This window comes from Platalea leucorodia, assembly GCF_965183815.1.
Source record: "Platalea leucorodia genome assembly, chromosome: 9".
Taxonomy (NCBI): Eukaryota; Metazoa; Chordata; class Aves; order Pelecaniformes; family Threskiornithidae; genus Platalea; species Platalea leucorodia.
This window is the reverse complement of record NC_138831.1, coordinates 40,962,004-40,968,549: the sequence shown is the minus strand read 5'-3', so window position 1 is coordinate 40,968,549 and position 6,546 is coordinate 40,962,004.

Below are 6,546 nucleotides of genomic sequence, written 5' to 3'. Positions count from 1 at the left end.
GCTTGGAAAATAACTTGATAATCTTTTTACTGTTAATATTAAGTGAAACTCAAGTTCATTGTTTTTAAAAATGCAATGATTATAAATGAAGAAAAAAAAACATAAATACTTATAGGTAAGTTAAAAGGAGATCAGTGCAAATGTCACTCCTGCTGTGCAGCCCTAACTGCTTGGTGCGAGGTACTGGCATTGGTAATTGGGTGTATTTTCGCCTGAAGCATCACAGCAGGATGCTGGACCTGGTGTCCCCTCTCTGTTCCCTAGGTGTGTGCTTGAGTGATACTTGTGCTTCCTGGTAAAGAGCTGTATTATCAGAGAGGAGGAGGAATGAATATGGATGTCTGTCTTTTCCCAAGATTACTGTTGTTTTATCAGCTTGTTTATTTGTCAGCCACGTTTCAAAGTTAGCTGAGTGTTCAGAGCTTGGTATAGATGGTAAGAGGCTGGTCGGTAATTTCCAGTCCTGGATACAGTTGTTAGTCACTTGAGGTTTGCAAACTGCAGGTCTTTGATAAACACTCATTGTTTCAAACTGCGCTTATTTACTAGAGAGATAATAAAGTAGGTATCTGCTGTACTCCTGATCACAACTGTTGTTTACTTATCCTCATTGTGCCAGTTTTTCTAATTGTGACTGGCTAGGTGCGAGGCAACACTTTAATTGGTAAGTAAAATAAGTAGCGTGTTCCGCTGCTAGTGGCTGGGCTGTGCAGAGCACTTTCTAATTAGACTAAAGAAGCACCAAATACTGGCATTGTCACAAACGGGCTTTCCAACAGCTTATTTACATCACAAAATCTGTGTATAAAAGTAGCTTGCATCCCTCCTCCCCTATAAACATGTGTTTCACACTCTCTGAGGCTGATGCTTCACAATGAATGTCATCCAGATAATGTAGTTTGGAGTATGGAGAAAGCATCTTGATAAACAGACTACACAATTTCTATGGCTAGAAATGAGTTTTCAGAGCTTTCTAAAGAAGCCCTTTTTTTTTTTTTTTTTAAATACATGTATTGCAAAGGCTCTGCTATTTCTCTTCACTGGCCAGTATAATATGATGGTTCTGCACAAAGACATCTTTTTCTAAATCTATAGAGGAAGAGTTTGTAAAGGCAGGGATTGTACCTATACTCTGCTATTTTTATAAACAGCAATTGTCACTCGCTTGCTAAAATGGAGGTCAGAAGAAAGTGCTGTTCTTGGGAGGAGGATGAAGCCACAGAACTGACTGAATGACAGGCTGGCTCTGTCACAGGTTTATTATATAACTTTGGGTAAATCGCAAATTTACCAGTTTGTAAAAGGGAGATAATGCTAAGCTCATAGTGCAGGTTGTGATGTTTTATTGGTGTTTTTTTAATAAAATGCTTTGAAATTACTTGAAAAGAATGGCCTCAGAGGTATACGGAATTTATTACAGATCTGGTATAAATTGCATTTCTTGGAACTAAACTGATTTATACCAACGAGGATTTGAATATATTCAGAGCACAAAAAGGCAGTTCCTTCTTAGTAGTAGTAGTCCTTCTTTACTATAGAGAAAATTGAAGATCACACCAAGTGTTTAATTTCTATTTAAAACTGCAACACTTTATTAAAAAAGATTGTACTGACAATATCACGGCCTCATTCTAGCATAAGGCATGTCAAAAGAAGATAGTGATAGCACTAAATGCTTATGTTGAGTTTAGTATTTCTTCCCTGTTCAGCTTTCTGCCTAATCAATGCAGAGGTTTGGTGCTCCTTTACTAGAGAGTCACAGAGGCTGGATGCCAGCTGCATCTCCTGCTTGTAGAAGAGACAGTTCAAAAAGAATACTCTCTTAATAATCTGTTGGGCAAGCTGTGTATGGTAGAGCCATATCTGGGTGAAGAGTTTAATGCAAAAAAATTTATGACAAACCAGGGGCTTTGAAACAAGGCATGTGGCCGGACTAATAAAAATGTCTCACAGTTACTGTTAGAAGGCTTGATCCTGCTTCCCTTGAAGCAAGTGACAAGTCACTTTGGCCATGCAAAGGCAGGATAAAGTCCTTTAGCTTGTGGAGACTCTCAGCAGGAGGGGACACCTGTCCGAGCCATTGAAAAAGTCATCAAAACTAATCCTGAACTCCCATTAACCCCATGCTGCTCCAATACAGCCTGTTGCAGTCCAGTCACCTTTACATCCTACAGGGCAATGACCATTCAGCTCTTCTCTGTAGGAGCCTCAGGCTCCTTCTTGCCACCACCGTATGGTTTATTTTAACATTAGGACAACATAAAAGAGAAAAGGAGGTTTGTGAAAAGTCACACAAACCGTGTGTGTGTTTAGTATACCTGAAGGCTCGTTACTTCCTTGTGGTAATCCTGCCAGGCCTCCTTCTTCAATCACTTCTGTGTTGGTCTGGCAGTCAGCTTCCTGCAGATATTCTACCCCAAACCACTGCTTCATAAGAGACTTCTGTTTTACACCTGCCATCCTTCTTTTAATTGTATGATTTCGCACCTTGTTCTAGGCCTGGCACTCCTCCAGGCAGTTCCCAAGCGTCCACTAAAAAGTGGTTGGTCTTGAAGCATTTTTCTTCTTTTCCACTTTTCATGCTATGCATACTCCCCTATTATTTTAAACCAGGGTATTAATGGAGGGAAAGCCCTGGTAACCAGTCCAGTGCTTCAAAGTTATTAACAGGGCAGCTCTGGTCTCACCCTAAAATAGGCTTGTGCTTGTTCAAGTGCATTTCAAGCATCATGGATGCTAACATTTAAGGAACTCGGTAGCCAACACAACACTTATTCATAGCAACTTTGTGTTTCTTGAATTGCTTCTACCTGTTGCAACATTCAAACATTCCCCCAAGTTATTTAGTTCCCAAACTTGCTAGCTGTCTAAATAAGCATCCCAGCCACCTTACCCAAGTCGAGTGTCCAGATCACCCAGATAGATACAGCTTGAGCTGACAAGGAGTTTAGTTCCAGTCTGAACACATTTAAGCTAATAATTTCCAGTATAAAAGTCTGTTCTTAATGCTGCCTAAAAAATACCAGGTAGCAGAGAGACTCTGTTTTTTTCTGTATAAGCAGTCTCCTGTCAGAAAGCTCAGTGAGACAGGGATTGGCAGAAGGAGGAAAGGGGCTGGAAAGCCCGGGTGTCTGTAAGTGGAGAAGGGCTCTATGCTGGAAGGCTGCTCTGTATCCTGGGTTCAGAGGAAGGCAAAGTGGTGAGGGGATGAGAGGAGGGGAACTGCGGAGACTGCCTGGGCAATGGGGCAAGGCAGCATCGGAAAATAAATGAGAGCTCACGGCAGATGCCGATTCCTCAGCCAGCTATTCTTGGCAATGAATAAAAAGGCTAAAGCAAGGAAGAGTTATATTTATTTATATATGTGTGTGTGTATGTATATGTATGTATGTATTTTATTTTTAAAAGGTTGCTTTTATTTCCCGGTTTTCAATTATTTCAAAGGTTGCCTGTATTGGAGGTGCCACAATAACTCAAAGCTTCCCAGAGACAAATCTATTATTGCTTATATCACAGGAATGCCCAGAGGCCTCTTGTAGGGACAAAGCCTCATTGTGTCAGGTGTTATGGAAACATCATGTATATGTTTGATTCATCGTGGATTTTGAATCACCCTTAATAGTTTAATATTTTTTCCCATCAGTTAATTTCAGTTTTCAAGCTGTGAAAGGGGCTTTTACACAGCGTTTGTAGGTTCTGGCAAAAATTTCTACAGATCACTGCAGCCACCTCTGCATACCTTTTCTATACACCACCATTGGCAAATACCAACAGCAGGCAATAAAACTAGATATAAGTGATTCTGAGAATGTATCACAGTGACAGATTCAAGCATTAATTGAAAAAAAAAGAGTAGGAGAACGGGACTTTTTTCTTTTTTTGTGAAGTAATCTTGGAATTGAAATGTCCCTTTACTAGCAAAGTATTTAGACATTCTGTGACCAAAAATGAGGGAGAGAGTAAGGTAATGAAAACACCAAAGGATTGTTTGGAAAAATTCAGTGTAAGATTTTCATTAAAGTATTATCAGGTTTAGTTTTTTCCCAAGAACTATAAGATCTGTCATAGCTGCTGATAAACTGCTTTTTTGGATAAGATAATATAACAGACACTAGGTTGACTCTACAGTGCAAAGTTGTCCTATTGAGCAGACAAATAGTGGGATAGTTGCTTGCACCATTTAGCAGCACACTGTGCAAATAATCTTTGGAAGCCACTGAGACTATTCATGTGTTTTAAACAAGTGCTTCTGTAAAGTTCTGGCATTGCCCAGGAATGGTAATTTTATTCATTATGTGAATGCAGCAACTTTGAATTTGTTCAGCGTAATAAAATAGCATCCACTATGCACAAATCTTGGAAGACATTTGGACTATGGCTGCATAAAGCGATGGTTTGTGTTGTGCCAGAATTCCAACATTTTTGTTAACGCCACTCACATCGTCAAGGTATATCCGAAGCTACCACCAACTAGCCGGGCAGCTTTCTCTGCAAGTTTTTCACATATTATCCTCCTGCACTCCATTTCTAAAGTCTTATCTCCCTTGTCCATAGCCAAAAGCTACTAACTTGGAACAAAGTTCAATCAAGACCCAAACATAATGAAGAAGGAGAAATCACAAAAGATGGAGTTAATGGCTGCAGCTACCGCTGTGGATCCTTTTGCCACAGGCTCTGAAAGTCTGGAAAATTAATCAAAGTTCAATCAAGGATGTATGATATTGCGGCTGCTGCTGCAGCAGTGTCTGGTGTCACCTGGGAGCTGTCCATTAAAAACAGCTCACTGCAAACCATCCTGGTATCGATGTGCTACCCCGGTTGAAGGGAGTAGTCAGATGCTACTCCAGGACATTGCTATACCTTCTGCTTTCACTCCTGGGTAAACTTCAAAAGTTCAACATGTATTTTAGACATAAAAAGAACAGGCACATGTCTGGATTAAGTTAGAAAGAGGCAGTTTTAAGGGAAACTACTAAGTGGAGGGTGGGTGACCATTTCAAGGAAGTTTTCTTGGAATGTCACTGTAACATAGGAACCGAAATTTCTGCCTCCCAGTCAATAAGAAGGGGATGTAGATGGGAAAAGATAACTAAGGATAAAAGTTTTAGTTAAAGCATAAAGTTGTAAGAGTCTTCAGCAGAGTGTGAGAGCTGGTAAATATGCCTCTGTAATAAACATTGATTATCAAATATGCCTCCATAATAAACATTGAATATCCTAGTAGTAACAATACTTTAGGCACGTTTGTTAAACTCAACCATTTGGTCACAAATTTGTAGCTTATGAGCTTGGGAAAAAATCTTCCACGGATAAAGTGTAGTAATTTTTTTGCAATAATTCTCCATCCAAAAAGTCATTTAAAATACAGAATGTTTGCTTTTTATTTTATTGCCTGCAAAAAAAAGTGTCCTGTAACCTGTGTGGTGTTTATGATTAAAACTTGGCAACACTTGTAGGCAGGGAAAATTCATCTTTCATTTTATCCGTCTGCCACTGAGACACGTCCTAGTCATCTCTCTAATACTCTAACACTCCCACGAAACAAAGCAAAATTGCCACCACTGGTATTACTGCTATGTTACTCATCGGTTATTATATGCCATAGTTTAAACGGTTGAAAACCACTACCTGGTATTAAAGAACAAGAAGGACAGAGGGGGGGAAAAAAAAAAAAAAAAAAACACCATACACACAACCAAAAGGAAGGAAAATGCTGGAGGCTGTGAAAATAAATACAAAGCTCCATACTGTAGGTGAAGCATCTCCTGTATTGGTAGGACTCGATTGTCTTTGGAAAAAAACCCAACAGCATTACTGTTTCAGGTATCATACTGCCGACTCTCCTTTTCTTTAACCATGTGAATGAGTGGCTACCAGTTTCATGGCAGGCATTTTATTCTGGCTTCAACACGCCTCTGGCCCGATGTCACACCCTTTGGCCCAGGGGCACAAACGTGGTTCCTGACTATTCGTCTTATGACAACACGAAGGCTCTGGAATTCTGTCTCAGCCCTTTCAATCAGATAGCGTAAACACGTCTGTCTCCCCATTGTACTTCTGCCTGGTTCATCAGTATATCTTAACTGAAATTACTGGTATTCTTTTGATAAACCATTAGTGTTAGGAAGGGGGTTGAATTTTTTTGTTAATTACTAAATCTGGGTGACAGACAGAATCTGCCTGTTAAAACTTGTGTTGTAATTTGAGGATTAAATGCTGCACCTCTGAGAAACATTACTATCAAAACTGATTTGCTCTAAGAGACTTAACGTTGTTAGGAGCTGTAGTTTGACAAAGTAGATTCCTTAACAATGGAGTTAGCAATTAAATGTTTTAAACTCCTCAGAGGACTTGCAAGATGAGAGGGCGGTCGGTGGAATTGTGCAGAAAGGGAAATGTGTAGCCAGTACAGCTCCCACTTTAATCCCTGACAGCGAAAGACTTCAGCTCCCATTATTGTTTGGTTATTAGATAATATTTGAAAATTGCATTTCACTTGATAACACCTTTCTCATCTAGCCCAAAGGTTTGCAGGTTCATATTCTC